This window comes from Gadus chalcogrammus, chromosome 20, assembly GCF_026213295.1.
Source record: "Gadus chalcogrammus isolate NIFS_2021 chromosome 20, NIFS_Gcha_1.0, whole genome shotgun sequence".
NCBI classification, from domain to species: domain Eukaryota; kingdom Metazoa; phylum Chordata; class Actinopteri; order Gadiformes; family Gadidae; genus Gadus; species Gadus chalcogrammus.
Genome location: NC_079431.1, coordinates 340,001 through 357,500, shown reverse-complemented (window position 1 = coordinate 357,500; position 17,500 = coordinate 340,001).

Below are 17,500 nucleotides of genomic sequence, written 5' to 3'. Positions count from 1 at the left end.
CGCTGGGAGGAGACCCCCTGCTGGGACACCAGACTTCACCGTCGTTCAATCAGGACTAAATATCATTATATTATATAGATTAATATATTAATATTACATCTATCAATTCCCAGGTCGAAACATTAAATGAATTGACAATGTAATTCACATTCAAATATACATCATTGTGTTTTTAAATGTCCGAAAATAAACTGCAATTAATATTAAAATGCACTCTGTTTTTACAATCATAAAATATAAAACGCTACAATGCAGCTTTTAGTTGACATACCTGTTGTAAATCCAGCCATGTTATTAAGAGCTTTAAATACACAGATTAACTCAAGCTGTTAATATTTGTATTTCACGGCTGATCGTGTGACAAACCAAGGGGGGGGGATTGCAAATACTTTAGTGTCCTGCGTTAGTGTCAATGCTATCTGCAGTGGTAGGCTATTAGCGACAGAGCTGTCAGACTGTGTGTAGACTGAGGACCCGGACAGTAGACCAGGTTCATGGGTGCTAACATGAGTACACAATAGCAGCTACAGTATTTCCTCTTTGTTCTAATGCAGAACACCAGGCTGTATAGGGTGAGTACAACGTTTATTTAGCTTAACAGTGAGAATTAATGGACTTAGAATAACAAACTAAATGTTGGCTCTAGTGGAAAATGCATTCGTTAAAGAGTTTTTTTTTCTCCCACTGAAACACACATGTTAAAACAGGGAGACCCAACAGAGTTGTGTGTGTGTGTGTGTGTGTGTGTGTGTGTGTGTGTGTGTGTGTGTGTGTGTGTGTGTGTGTGTGTGTGTGTGTGTGTGTGTGTGTGTGTGTGTGTGTGTGTGTGTGTGTGTGACATCAGCTGTGTGTGTATGTATATATACATATCTACATATATATGTAGATATGTATATAAAATCATCTTTCAACTGTTTTATACTAAAAATCTAAAAGGTTATTCTATTCTATTTGTTTGTGTGATCATTTAAAGAAGCCTGGGTTTATTCTCCCTAGAACCACACAGTGTTTACAGTGTTTACAGAGGTGTGTGTGTGTGTGTGTGTGTGTGTGTGTGTGTGTGTGTGTGTGTGTGTGTGTGTGTGTGTGTGTGTGTGTGTGTGTGTGTGTGTGTGTGTGTGTGTGTTTGATTTACGTTCAGCGTAAAGTTTATTTTCGATAATTATTCAAAATACTACAAAAAGGGTTTTGAAAAACATATGAAAGGGTAACAACCAATAGGATGTCCTGTTTAATCAGAAGATAACGTCAACTACCAATAGGTTGTCCTGTTTAATCAGAAAATAACGTAAACTACCAATAGGATGTCCTGTTTAATCAGAACATAAGTTGAACTACCAATAGGATGTCCTGTTCAATCAGAAGATCACGTCAACTACCAACAGGATGTCGTGTTTAATCCAGACTAATTGAAGACCGTCCCGGGTTATAGTGAGAACAGGCCATTGACCATGCTCATCTCCCCTCAAAGCCTCTCGCTAAAACCACACAATAAAATAAAGTCATAATATTAATATGGCGTTGAGGGGATGAATGCAACAGGACTGATGTTGTATCGTTCATATTTATTTAAGATAGACGCGTGTGCCTGTTCATTTTATACACTAATTAGATGAAGGATGATCTTGTTAGCTATTAGCACATATAACCTAACTTAACTGTAATTGATCAAATTATATTAACTGAAAAAAACGCATTTCAGTGAAAGTCTTTATTTTTTTAAATCATACCCATTCTGCAGGTTGATTTTAAATTCCTCTCCATTTAGTTTTTTACTGTCATCAATTGGTTTTGGTAATTATGACGTATTAGCTCTGAGATAAGAAAAGTTATATGCACATGTTTAGTCCTTCCATTTTAGTCCTTCAGATATATATAATGTCAGGACAAAGCAAGCCTTATGAAATGGAATATATATATATATATATATATATATATATATATAGAACCCTGCTACATACAGATATAATTAGAAACATTAGAAATAGTAGATATTTAAGATAGAGGCCATTGCCTCATAAATATATCGTATTTTAAATATGTGCTTCATAAGTTCACATCGTTGCTCATCGTCACATCAGACTCATTGTATTATATTATGATATTAATTTACAAAATAGAAGTTACTGTACGGTAGATCATGCTATTCTACAATACCCCTCTTCAGATTCCTAGGAAACATTCTCTAACCACCTTTGATATTCTATATTTTCTTCATAGGGTTTATAAACAGTGAAAATCCAAAGCAATAATATAAAATGCATCAACAACCGCATAACATTTATTCATGGCTTTAGATTAAGACTATTAGAAAAAGGAAGCCACATTCATAATACCTTATTAATGATCATTACTTATCATAATCATTACACTTTTGTCAACTTTGTAGTCAATCAATAACATGAAACAGTGATAATCTATTACATGGTAATATCAAGTGAATATAGGCCTACCATAAAGATTGCTGCTGGTGATCATGTCTTGAAGCCTGAAACGAGACGAGAGGCAATCAGGAGGAATCCAGAGGTTCACTTCACACTCCTTCCCTCGACCCGCAGCTCTCAGGGTTAAGGCTGTTAGGGTTAAGGTTAAGGCTGTTCATCGGGTACTCGTTTAAGATTCACTTCTTCATCATGAAGAACAATCACAGAAAGAGTCTGATATTATCCCGTAGAAAGGAAGCGACCGAACAGGAGAACATTGAAACCCAAAAGACGAGCTGACATTAAACACCGGGACAGTGATCCAGACATGACAACATCTCGATAACATATTTTTCTATCCATGCATCTATCGATTCATTATCTATTCACCGTCCGCTCGCACTCAAGTCATCTACCTGACGTGAACTACTTGCAGGAAAGTTGTTCAGCCTCGCATCCAAACAATCAATTGCGAATATTAATTGCAATTGGATATTTCGAAAACGAAAGTTGCAGAAGGCTTTTATAATATAATGTATAAATAACGATGTTGTTTTCTGGCGTGTTAATATGAATAATAAGTCTCCATATCGCGCAGTGCCGCCGTCTGATCAGAGAGCTCATCATAAAGCTTCTCTTTAATTCGTTAAGACTGACCTGTTGTCTGACAGTCGTCAGTCAGTCTGATCAGTCTGGTGATGAAGATGATGAGGAGGAGTCCTCTACTCGCGACTGCAGAGGCAGAGGCTGAGGAGAGGCTGAGGGGAGGAGAGGAGAGGCTGCTCTGCCATGTTGGAGCCCGCTGGACGCACCGGGGCAGCGGCGAACTGCGCATGTCCGGCTGGGAGAACCAAATTCAAAGCAATTTAACTTCTGCGATTAGCAGGAAGTAGTCTCGTGAGACCATAGCAATCTCGCGAGTTCATATTTGCTCTCGCTCTAGATATCAGTCTGGGCTCGATCCCGTTGTAAAAAGTTCCCCTTAAAATCGCAAAAAATCCGAAATGGACCAATCAGTGCTCGGTGAAGATATTGACCAATCAGCGCCCGGTGAAAATATGGACCAATCAGCGCTAAGCAAAGGGAGTTTCAGAATAAGGAGCGCCAGTCTTCCAGAAAAAAGAAAAGATGGCTGCGCTAGCAAGAAAATTGTAGCATCCATTCACCAAACAGTATTTCTCGAAGGCTTTGTAACAGATTAGCAGAAAGCTTCTCTCAGATTACTAAATGTTTTCGATTCCATCTGGATTCAGCGAGAGCTGCCCTTTGATTGGCAGGAGTGTAAGGCGTGGCCTTATATGCGGGCCCCCTGGCCGGGACGCCGCCGGGCCCCTTGTTAGGGCGAGGCGGGGCCCCTGGGCATGCGGGCCGGCCCCTGGGTGGGGCCCCTTGGCCGGACGCCAGTGTTCAGCAGGGGAGAACGTCCACATTGTGTTTTTGGGGGGATGGCAGAGTCCTGGTATCGGTATCGTTATCTTTCGTCCCTACCCCGTCTGCCATATTCTATTTGTGTAGCTTTCACATTTTTTATTTGAGTTTAAATGTATAGTTTACAGGATGCTGCCTGCTGACGTTTAGAGGAAGCAGCAAAGGTCATTCTGGGTAATGTAGGAACCGAAGCCCCAGCAGCAGATCTGGGGTAGCCTGATGGTAAAGGGGCACTGGGGTTCAGTCTTACCGCTTCACCACCAGCAGCATCCTTCTGCTGATGCTGTCTGATAAGATGCATATAGAAAGATAGATTAGCTGCTCAGTATTAAAACAGAATTAAACAATTTTGTAGAAATAAAACATACTTGTGGGATGAATGATCCCATCTTGAATAAAGTCACAAATCAACCGTGAAGTGTAAAGACTTGTGACGCCATGAACCCAAATGTCCCCCACAACACCAGCCTGCCACCGCCAGCGGACAGCCGGCCAGGCGCAGATGCTCAGACCAGTGTGTGTGTTTGTGTGTTTCTGTGCAGGTGTATGTAAGTGTGCAGATGTGTGTGTGTGTGTACGTGCGTGTGTGTGTGTGTGTGTGTGTGTGTCTGTGTGTGTGTGTGTGTGACTGTGTCTGTGTGTGTGTGCAGGTGTCCATTGCACCAGTGATATTTCCTCCATGTTCTTTGGAGGTCATGGAGGAAAAACAACCGCAGTGCATTTCCAGGTGGAGCCACGTCCACTGTCTCCACCCCCTCCTCTGACCCCCCCCTCAGCTCCACCACCACCCCTACCTCCTCCACCACCTCGAATAGCCACCTCCACCACTGACACCACCTCCACCACCACCACCACTGACACCACTCACATCACTGACACCACTGACACCACCAGCTCCACCACCACAATCTCCTCCACCCCCTCCACCAACACCACCTCCTCCACTTCCTTCCCCGTCACAACAACTACCACCTCCACCAATCCCCGCCCCCCCCCCCCCCCCCCCCCCCAACTTCAGCCTAATCTGGACTCGCATCAGAGCCCTGGAAGAGAGCATCTCCATACTGCCCATATGGAGCTGAACCACACCAGAGGAGAGACCAGAAAGAAGGAGACCAGACCAGAGGAGAGACCAGACCAGACCAGAGGAGAGACCAGAAAGGAGTAGACAAGACCAGAGGAGAGACCTGACCAGACCAGACCAGAGGAGAGACCAGACCAGACCAGAGGAGAGACCAGAAAGGAGGGGACCAGACCAGAGGAGAGACCAGACCACACCAGAGGAGAGACCAGAAAGGAGGAGACCAGAGGAGAGACCAGACCAGACCAGAGGAGAGACCAGAAAGGAGGAGACAAGACCAGAGGAGAGACCTGACCAGACCAGACCAGAGGAGAGACCAGACCAGACCAGAGGAGAGACCAGAAAGGAGGGGACCAGACCAGAGGAGAGACCAGACCAGAGGAGAGACCAGAAAGGAGGAGACCAGACCAGAGGAGAGACCAGACCAGAGCAGAGACCAGACCAGAGGAGAGACCAGACCAGAGGAGAGACCAGACCAGACCAGAGGAGAGACCAGAAAGGAGGAGACCAGACCACAGGAGAGACCAGACCAGAAGAGACCAGAGGAGAGACCAGACCAGAGGAGAGACCAGACCAGAGGAGAGACCAGAAAGGAGGAGACCAGACCAGAGGAGAGACCAGACCAGAGCAGAGACCAGACCAGAGGAGAGACCAGACCAGAGGAGAGACCAGACCAGACCAGAGGAGAGACCAGAAAGGAGGAGACCAGACCACAGGAGAGACCAGACCAGAAGAGACCAGAGGAGAGACCAGACGAGAGGAGAGACCAGACCAGAGGAGAGACCAGACCAGAGGAGAGACCAGAAAGGAGGAGACCAGACCGGAGGAGAGACCAGAAAGGAGGAGACCAGACCAGAGGAGAGACCAGACCAGAGGAGAGACCGGACCAGACCAGAGGAGACCAGAGGAGAGACCAGACCAGAACAGACCAGAGGAGAGACCAGACCAGAGGAGACCAGAGGAGAGACCAGACTAGAGGAGACCAGAGGAGAGACCAGACCAGACCAGAGGAGAGACCAGACCAGAGGAGAGACCAGACCAGAGGAGACCAGAGGAGAGACCAGACCAGAACAGACCAGAGGAGACCAGAGGAGAGACCAGACCAGAGGAGACCAGAGGAGAAACCAGACCAGAACAGAGGAGAGACGAGACCAGAGGAGACCAGAGGAGAGACCAGACTAGAGGAGACCAGAGGAGAGACCAGACCAGAGGAGACCAGAGGAGAGACCAGACCAGAGGAGACCAGAGGAGAGACCAGACCAGAGGAGACCAGAGGAGAGACCAGACCAGAGGAGACCAGAGGTGCATTTCACCAGAGCTTCCAATGAGTTTCACTTTGTTTCCACTAAGGGCGGAAACGTGATTTAAACGCTAAACATTATTCAACATATCGTGCCAACAAATTCACGCCGGCAGCGTGTGAAGCCCGTCCACAGAGCCAACCCTTATCACAGAAGAGCCTTCAAACTCACGCATTCATTGATCATTAACTGACGGATCAGAAGGACCCGCGGAGTGGGGAGACCTGCAGGAGCATTGTGGGTAATGGAAGGCTGCGGCAACAGGAAACACATTCAATGATCAAAGTCGTCCATATAGAATATGATAATAAAACCTATAGAATATGATAATAAAACCTATAGAATATGATGATGAAACCTATAGAATAAGATAATAAAACCTATAGAATATGATAATAAAACAATTGTAATATAATAATTAAACAAATAACATACGATAATTAAACCTAGAGAATATGATAATAAAACAAATATAATATAATGATTAAACAAAGAGAATATCATAATTAAACAAATTGTAATATAATAATTAAACAAATAACATACGATAATTAAACCTAGAGAATATGATAATAAAACAAATATAATATAATGATTAAACAAAGAGAATATCATAATTAAACAAATAGCATATTATAATGAAACAAATACAATTTGATTATTAAACAAATGCAATTAATAATTAAACAAATAGAATATGATAATTAACTAATAGAATGATAAAACATTTGCTGGAAACCACAAGCAATCTGATCCCCTTCCCCCCTACACACACACACACACACACACACACACACACACACACACACACACACACACACACACACACACACACACACACACACACCAGCCGCCCACCCCCCCAGGCTGCACCCGGCCGTCTCCCAGGGCGTGTGGACCCTGATGTCCGCTCTGTGATCCCCTCAACGTGTTGCTGAGTCGCTCGCTCCTACCTGAGAGGCTCCTCCCCACGGAGCCACGTGAGGCTGAGCGCCTCGGCCAATCAAATGGCTCCCCATCATTTTTAATTCATATATATATATTAGTGGTGGGTATAGATTAATTTCTTTAATCTAGATTAATTTCATAATTAATCTAGATTAAAATGGCAAACGGCAAAAGATCTGTTTGTTTACCTTGACAGCGGTCAATTATACTGGGCAATGGTGATTTATCAAATATATACTTCACCGATGGAGCAGTCTACAGTATTGAGAAGAGCCGTGTAATGATCCATAATAATGTAAGGTTTAGAAGTTAAATATTTGAAAGTTGTAGAATAAATTAATATAATTTATATTGGAGTTAATTTGCTAGAAATGTACTTACAAAGTCAGTTAATCATTTACATATTTCTGTTACACAATTATAACATATTTACATGTTTACATATTTAACACAGTCAGGATATTCTGCTGAATCTGCCTCTCTGATTCCCTCACGTTTACCTCAGTCTAAATTCTAGCTTCTGATTGGTTAGTTCAGTCACGTGATGGGTCCGAACAAGGAAGTGTTTGAAAATAGATTAACGGCGATATTTTTTTTATCACGCGATAAAAGTTTTGCGTTAACGCAGCCGTTAACGCCGATAACGGCCCACCACTAATATATATATATATATATATATATATATATATATATATATATATATATATATATATTGTGCTTAAATCGTATGAATAAAAAAGATCATACTATGCAACAATGATACAGCTAGCGCCTGTTCCACAAGCACGGTGTAGAGCTTTAATGCTGCTGTTAGCATAGCGCCGTGCTAAAGGAACCAGACTAGAGCTTTAATACTGCTGTTAGCATAGCGCCGTGCTAAAGGAACAAGGCTAGAGCTTTAATACTGCTGTTAGCATTGCGCCGTGCTAAAGGAACCAGACTAGAGCTTTAATACTGCTGTTAGCAGAGCTAAAGGAACCAGGCGACAGCCTTAATACTGCTGTTAGCATAGCGCTGTGCTTAAGAAACCAGGCATGGTGTGCTCTCTGAAAGATCATCTTGAAGGTGAAATCGACCAAAACCGTCTTGTGTGGCAGAGTCCTGTGGACCGGAGTGCTGTGGACCAGGATCCTGTGGACCGGAGTGCTGTGGACCGGAGGGCTGTGGACCGGGGTCCTGTGCATCAGGGTCCTGTGGACCGGAGTGCTGTGGACCGGAGTGCTGTGGACCGGAGTCCCCTGTGGACCGGAGTGCTGTGGACCGGAGTCCTGTGGACCGGAGTCCCCTGTGGACTCCCGGGTGGACCACTGAGCCCACTGAGCCGTTACATAGCCTCGCGCATGCCCTGGAGACCGTGTTACTGCTTATTCACGCCAATACTGAAGTTCTCATGAGGACAAATACACAACTTTCGTATTGTCCAAATACTGCATGTTTGTGGTGTCTGATTGAGTTTTCCATCGTGAGGCTGTAATGACTGTAGAAGGACTTCTCTCTTCTAAACACAGAGAAACATCATATTTATTTGGTGACACAAGAGGGCAAAAGGCAATTTATACCGGGAGCTCCGTATCGATTCCATTTACCAACAGATCCATTTTAATTAAATATTCAGAAGTGTGTGGAGGTGACAGAAGGCGCACACTGCTACTTTCTCCTCATTGTTTTTCCAAAACGCTACAATTCCCACAGCAATGCTTTTATAATTCTCCCATGTACTCTAGTATTTAACGTATTGAGGCAGCACCGGGTAATAATTTAAATCGTTTTGTATTCAAAGGATATTTTATATTTTTTCCTGGGTACGAACATTCGTGTATGAATTTTAATGGAGACACTTAAATGGTAATTATTCCACTCAGCCACAAACGTAACAACTGGAATTCAATCAGTGTCCCTGTATAATGATGGTCATTAGGAGACAGAAAATAATAATGACATCCTATCTGCATTAAACCTGCAGACACTCACACAATGATGGGGGGGCCATTATTGATCGCCATGGCGATGAGCAATTGTCACTTTTCAGCGCTGGCCATGAGTTTTAAATACAACAGTGTTTTCCCTCCAAACTATTTCAGCCTCTCACTGAAGTGTTCATTCAGTTGGCGGAGCGTCTCATTGTCTGAGATTCTAATCTGGATCCTTTGTTGTTCCTCAGCCGGTGGACGACGGACTGCAGAGCGGAAGGATAACGGGGAGGTTCTACACCGCATATGCAATGCTGTAGTGGGAAGGTCTCCCAAACAGGCGTCCTCTACCTCACTGCTGCACTGAGGTGCTCACTAAGCCCAGGAAACACCACTCAGAAGAACACTGTTAGTCGCTCTGGATCACAGCGTCGGCTCACTGAGTAAATAAGCAATCGATGCCCAAAGAGGAGATGTTTCTGAATTCTGCTGTCATACACAGACAGGGTTGCATCAGTATAATGCACACAGGTATACTGCTCTTTGCTATTTGGTTTAGTGTGTGTGTGTGTGTGTGTGTGTGTGTGTGTGTGTGTGTGTGTGTGTGTGTGTGTGTGTGTCTGTGTCTGTGTGTCTGTGTGCGTATGAGTGTGTCTGTGTGTGTGCGAATGTGTGCGTCTATGTGTGCGTATGTGTGTGCGTGAAATCCGACTTCGGTCAGTGAGTATTTTCTTATTTCTGACTCCAGCTGGGGACAGAATTGATGCCACTATGGGGGGAGTGTGTGTGTGTGTGTGTGTGTGTGTGTGTGTGTGTGTGTGTGTGTGTGTGTGTGTGTGTGTGTGTGTGTGTGTGTGTGTGTGTGTGTGTGTGTGTGTGTGTGTGTGCGGGTGTGTGGGGGGTGGTGTTACGTTTATACAAGACTGAAGTATATATAACTTGGCAGACTAAATATCACACCGTTTTAAGAAGATTATACTGATATTTATTCTGCATATAATAAATATCTCAATGAACATGTCCTTTCTAGTGTCCCTCTGGAGCCTAAAGGACTCTTTGCATTTGGAGGTAGGTTAGTTTGTGTCTTACGGCAGGAGCAGATATCTGGTGAATGGGGGAACGTCCACATATTGTACGACAGGCACAGCCCCTTGGGTGGGTTCCAAGATGGCTGCTTGGTAGAATAATTGAATAAGAAGTCCTATCAAATGAGGCATGATTTACAGGCCTTCTGCTGCCCACCAGCTCCATCTGTTTGATTCTCAGAGCTCTGACACGCTGACTTTTGAGAGGGAAACAGCAGTAATGTAATTGTGGAGCGAGTGATACAGCAGATGATCCAAGGACTGTTTGACCGCCTGGCTGAGGAAGAGTTGGGAGTGGCTGGGTCACACTCTCTCCAACAAAGTGGGACGACTACGTTTGCTCTGCAGTGTCCACAGTATAACCACCACCAACTACATCGTAGAAGAAGAAGAAGAAGAAGAATATTTGCTTAGATTGAATGATTATAATAATATTAATAATAATAGTTATCATTTTTCTAAGAATACGATAAGTAATAAGATTCATCATTATCTGAAACATCATTGAACATGATTTGCACATAAGCAGACCACCAGTCAACACAGAACGAGCAGCAAAGTCTAATCATTCACAACAAGTGATTTCAATCAAGCAGCATGCGATCAGCGAACCTGGCGTTGGTGTCCCCCAGCGTGAGGAGGGCATGAAGAGCAGCCCCTCGGCCAGGGAGCCCCCAGACCCTCTGTTTACTCTCTCTGTTGACTCTCTCACACCAGATGAGCTCCACTCGCCCGCCGCTGAAATGGAATTTGTGGCAGACGACTCTGTTTCTATTCCCAAATAGAGTTCAGTCCTCCCAGAGAACGGCCGTGGATTGAGCTGAGAACTCGCTGTCTGTGATCCCCCCGGGAGCTGGGGCCTCAGCGCACCTCAGAGGGTCTGTTGACCACTCACACACACACACACGCACGCACACACACGCACACACACGCACGCACACACACACACACACACTCACACACACATGCACGCACGCACACACACGCACACACACGTACGCACGCACAGCCCTGGTTTCATTCCCTGTACTGGTGTTCTTGTTTTGGAGGCTGGGCTGAGGCTGGGCTGAGGCTGGTCTGAGGCTGGGCTGAGGCTGGACGCTGGGCTGAGGCTGGAGGCTGGGCTGAGGCTGGGGGCTGGGCTGAGGCTGGGCTGAGGCTGGTCTGAGGCTGGGCTGAGGCTGGACGCTGGGCTGAGGCTGGAGGCTGGGCTGAGGCTGGGGGCTGGGCTGAGGCTGGGCTGAGGCTGGTCTGAGGCTGGGCTGAGGCTGGACGCTGGGCTGAGGCTGGAGGCTGGGCTGAGGCTGGGCTGGAGGCTGGGCCGAGGCTGAGGCTGGGCTGAGGCTGGGCTGAAGCTGGAGGCTGGGCTGAGGCTGGGCCGAGGCTGAGGCTGGGCTGAGGCTGGAGGCTGGGCTGAGGCTGGAGGCTGGGCTGAGGCTGGGCTGAGGCTGGGCCGAGGCTGAGGCTGGGCTGAGGCTGGGCTGAGGCTGGAGGCTGGGAAGGCGGGAGTGCCTGGGCCGAGCTGAGGTCTGGGTGAGGCTGGAGGCTGTAAGCTTAGGCTGCGAGGCTGTCAAGGCTGCCTGAGGCTGAGGCCTGGAGGACTGGGCTGGAGGCTGGCCGAGGCTGAGGCTGGGCTGAGGCTGGAGGCTGGGCCGAGGCTGAGGCTGGGCTGAGGCCGGGCTGAGGCTGGAGGCTGGGCTGAGGCTGGGCTGAGGCTGGAGGCTGGGCTGGAGGCTGAGGCTGGGCTGAGGCCCGTTGCTGTAGGCTGGAGGCGGGGCTTGAGAGCGGGCTGAGGCTGGAGGCTGGGCTGAGGCTGGGCTGAGGCTGGGCTGAGGCTGGAGGCTGGGCTGGAGGCTGGGCTGGAGGAGCCTCCTGCCTCATGCAGCTCGGAGTGTGAATAGTGTTTCAGATCATTGCTGGAAAGTAAAGATAAACGGACAAACTTGATCTTCTATTTGGGCCCACATCGCATCCCGAAACAACGTGACGCACATTAGCGTGTTGTTGGGGACGACTGACACTTATTGCTGTGGACCGTAGTGATGATAAATGATCGTTTTAGAGACTGGTTTACGGTAGAGCCATTATCAGGATATTGTAGAGGAGGCAAACAGCCATTAATATTCATTATAATTCAGACCACTGAACTGAATGCTGATATGCTCCTAATGTCTGTTTGATGTTTTAACGCATTAACAGAAAGATAATGTTGGTTGAAGTTTCATCTTAATGTCAAATTTAGTTTATTTTTGTTTAATTGTAATTTCTAGTATGGTGGATAGAAGGAAAACAGATTGATTCACTGGGAATGTAGAAAGAGGAATTCCTTATTTTAACTTCCTTGATCATAATATGCTCTCTGAGCTCTCTATGCTACAGCTAATGCTATAACTGCTATAAGCTACAGCGAAAGCTATAACTGCTATAAGCTACATCTAAAGCTAGAACTGCTATAGGCTACAGCTAAATCTAGAACTGCTATAAGCTACAGCTAAAGTTAGAACGGCTATAGGCTACAGCTAAATCTAGAACTGCTATAAGCTATATCTAAAGCTAGAACTGCTATAGGCTACAGCTAAATCTAGAACTGCTATAAGCTACAGCTAAAGTTAGAACGTCTATAAGCTACAGCTAACGCCTCGTTTCCACATACGTATGTTTTTCGTGTCCGTGCTTCCGTAAATTTACGGAAGGAGTCGCTAGTGTTTTACGTACGGGCATGAATTTATTTACGGACAAAAGATGTTAGGAGAAATCAGCGGATTGTTTACTCCGGGTAGGAAATGAGTGCCCAAATGAAGGAGTTCAAGTACCTCGGGGTCTTGTTCGCGAGTGAGGGTACTATGGAGTGTGAGATTGGCCGGAGAATCAGAGCAGCGGGGGCGGTATTGCGTTCGCTTTACCGCACCGTTGTGACGAAAAGAGAGCTGAGCCGCTAGGCAAAGCTCTCGATCTACCGGTCGATCTTCGTTCCTATCCTCACCTATGGTCATGAGGGCTGGGTGATGACCGAAAGGACGAGATCGCGGGTACAAGCGGCCGAGATGAGTTTTCTCAGAAGGGTGGCTGGCGTCTCCCTAACTCGGATTAGAGCCGCTGCTCCTTTACTTAGAATGGAGTCAGCTGAGGTGGTTCGGGTATCTGGTAAGGATGCCCACTGGGCGCCTTCCTTGGGAGGTGTTTCAGGCACGTCCAGTGGGGAGGAGACCTCGGGGAAGACCCAGGACTAGTTGGAGAGATTATATCTCAACACTGGCCTGGGAACGCCTCGGGATCCCCCCGTCAGAGTTGGTCAATGTGGCCCGGGAAAGGGAAGTCTGGGGCCCCCTGCATGAGCTGCTCCCCCCGCGACCCGACCCCGGATAAGCGGATAGGAGACCGGTACTTTGGAACATGAGGATCGACATATACAGAGATAAAAACAAAACCAACAGGCTTGGAAAGAGATCGCTGAGGAGTTTGGCCTGCAAGGTACTTAGCCTACAAGTTTTGTGAAAAACATAAAAACTTTCATACGGTATCTCCGTAAAACGACGGCGAAAGTTAAATTTTTTGAACGTATATTACGGACATACCGGACAGAAATTTTACGGAGGGGCGGAGTCTCGGAGGAAAAACGGACATTACGGAGAATCACATAGGAATGAATGGACTTTCGGTCGGAGACGGTTGGATCGCATACGAGAATGTACGTATGTGGAAACGAGGCGTAAAGCTAGAACTGCTATAGGCTACAGCTAAATCTAGAACTGCTATAAGCTACAGCTAAAGCAATAACAGCTATAAGCTACAGCTAAAACTGCAACAGCCACATGCCAAAGCTAAGCTATAACAGCCATATGCTAAAGCTAAGCAGCTGTAAGAGCCATATGCTAAACCTGAGCTATAACAGCTATATGCTAAAGCTAACCTATAACAGCTACATACTAAAGCTAAGCTATAACACCTAAATGCTAAAGCTAATCTATAAAAGCTACATGTTCAAGCTAAGCTATAACAGCTACATACTAAAGCTGAGCTATAACAGCTATATGCTAAAGCTAAGCTATAACAGCTACATGCTCAAGCTAAGCTATAACAGCTACATGCTCAAGCTAAGCTATAACAGCTATATGCTAAAGCTAAGCTATAACAGCTACATGCTCAAGCTAAGCTATAACAGCTACATGCTCAAGCTAAGCTATAACAGCTACATGCTCAAGCTAAGCTATAACAGCTATATGCTAAAGCTATGCTATAACAGCCATATACTAAAGCTAAGCTTTAACAGCTATATGCTAAAGCTATGCTATAACAGCCATATACTAAAGCTAAGCTTTAACAGCTATATGCTAAAGCTAAGCTATAACAGCCATATACTGAAGCTAAGCTAAGCGTGGTTCCTCCGGTCCACTGCTGCAGGGGCTCGTCTTCGGCTCCATCTCTGTTTGTGTCCGGTAATTGGAGGAATGCTGGAGTGAGACATTCCCCGGTCTGTGTGTGAATGAGGCGAGCTGAAGGAAAGGTCAGCGCCCCGATCGGCCCCCCTCCCTAAGGGCCTCCAGCAGAGGGGCCCGCAGAACACCACAAACAATTAAACAGGGAGCCTGTGAGGTGAGGAGCCGAAGAGCCGCTGGGAGCCGCTAAGAGCCGCCAGGCCGCGGCGGCCGCTGGGCCGCGGCTGCTGCTGGTCGCTGTTCAGCAATGATCTGCTGAGCGATCGATGGACGCATCAGCTGCCATTACTGCCCCCTCCCTGGGGAGAGGAGCGCCCACACTCACACACACACTCACACACACACACACACACACACACACGCACACGCACACGCACACGCACACACTCACACTCACACGCACACGCACACGCACGCACACACACACACACACCTGCAAAACACACACACCTGCAAAACACACACACATATACACACGCACACACCTGCAAAACACAAACACAGGCACACAAACACCTGCAACACACACGTACATACCAACATACACGTACATACCAACACACACGTACACACACACACACAAACACCCACACACACACACACATCACCCTCAACACACACACACACACACACACACACACCTGCAACACACACACACACACACACCTGCCAAACACACACACATATACACACGCACGCACCTGCAAAACACAAACACAAATACACACAAACCTGCAACACACACGCACAAACACACAAGCACAAACAGCTGCAACACAAACACAGACACACAAACACCTGCAACACACACGTACATACCAACACACACGTACACACAAACACACACACACACGCAGACACACACACATCACCCTCAACACACACACACACACACACACACACACCTGCAACAAGCACACACACACACACCTGCAACACACGCACACACACTCAATGTGTGTGTGTGTGTGTGTGTGTGTGTGTGTGTGTGTGTGTGTGTGTGTGTGTGTGTGTGTGTGTGTATGCTCAAACACGTCTTGTCACACTTCATTAGCCAGAACTCATCGACATGGGCGAATAAAGCTTTCACGATTCAAACATGCACAAACATACTCAAGTCCCAGATTCAGCTCCAACCACTTGCGGACGACACAGCTGTTGTGGGCCTCATCCAGGGTGACAATGAGCTGGCCGACAGGGATGAGGTGAAACATCTGGTGGACTGGGCAAAGTCAAACACCTGAACCTCAATGTAGAAAAGACAAAGGAGATCATTGTAGGCTTCTCCGCCTAGTCATACACCCCTCCACATCAATGACACTGCGGTGGCAGTCGTCAGCAGCACTAAGTTCCTGGGGGTGCAAATGACCGACAAGCTAACCTGGTCCCTCAACACCACCTCCCTGGCGAAGAAGGCACAGCAACACCTGTACTTCCTGCACTGGATCAGGAGAGTCTCCCTCCCCCCTCCCATCCTGATCACCTTCTACAGAGGCGTTATCGAGAGTCTGCTGACCAACTGCATCGCCGTCTGGTTTGGGGCCTGCAAGGCCTCGGACCGGAAGTCTCTTTAGAGAGGGGTGAGAACAGCGGAGAGAATCATGGGGTCCCCGCTCCCCTCCATCCGGGACATTGGGCAGAAGCGCTGCCTGACCAGAGCCCATCTCCTCTGACTCCGCCCACCCTCACCACTGACTGCTTTCCATGCTGAACTCTGGCAGGAGGTTCCGCAGCATCCATAGTAGGACATCTAGGTTCAGTGACAGTTTATTCCCCCTGGCCATTAGACTGTTGAACACCCACGCCCCCCCCCCACACACACACACCCACCCTCTTAGCATTTTAACCTTTTTTACTTCACGCCATCTTTTTATATTCTCTGTCCAATCCACCGTGAGCCAAGGTAACGACATTTCGTTTAATATGTGCACTGGGGCACTTATTGTGTGGTATTATGGAACAATAGTGTAAGGAATGCCTTTATTTTGTAGTAACCGGATGGACGTTGGTACCGGGGGCGGGTTAGCTGCAGTCCCGTGGATGCACACTAGCCTACGACTGCTGTACAGAGTTGATAATAAAGACAGACTCCGATTACGTCGTTGTACCAACCCTCATTATAATAATAACTCGACAATTGAATAACAATAAAATAAGTCTAAGTCTTTGTCTGTATTTGTGTTTGTTTATACATATATATATATATATATATATATATACACACATGCATATAAAAAGATATATATATATATATATGGGCGTTCAGCTGGGTGGTGCTGAAAACATCTGCAGGCTCTGTGAAGACACAGCAGAGGGTTGAGGGACTGACAGACATACAGCAGACAGACTGAAGAAACAGCAGCAGACAGACTGACAGACATACAGCAGACAGACTGAAGACAGAGCAGACTGACAGACTGACAGCCTGAAGACACAGCAGCAGACAGACTGAAGACAGAGCAGACTGACAGACTGACGACACAGCAGCAAACTGACAGACTGAAGACACAGCAGACAGACTGACAGACTGAAGACACAGCAGACAGACTGATAGACTGAAGATACACAGGAGACAGACTGACAGACTGAAGACACAGCAGACAGACTGACAGAATGAAGACACACAGCAGACAGACTGACAGACTGAAGACACACAGGAGACAGACTGAAGACACACAGGAGACAGACTGAAGACACAGCAGACAGACTAACAGACTGAAGACACAGCAGACAGACTGACAGACTGAAGACACATAGCAGACAGACTGACAGACTGAAGACACACAGGAGACAGACTGAAGACACACAGGAGACAGACTGAAGACACAGCAGACAGACTGACAGACTGAAGACACACAGCAGACAGACTGACAGACTGAAGCTCTGTT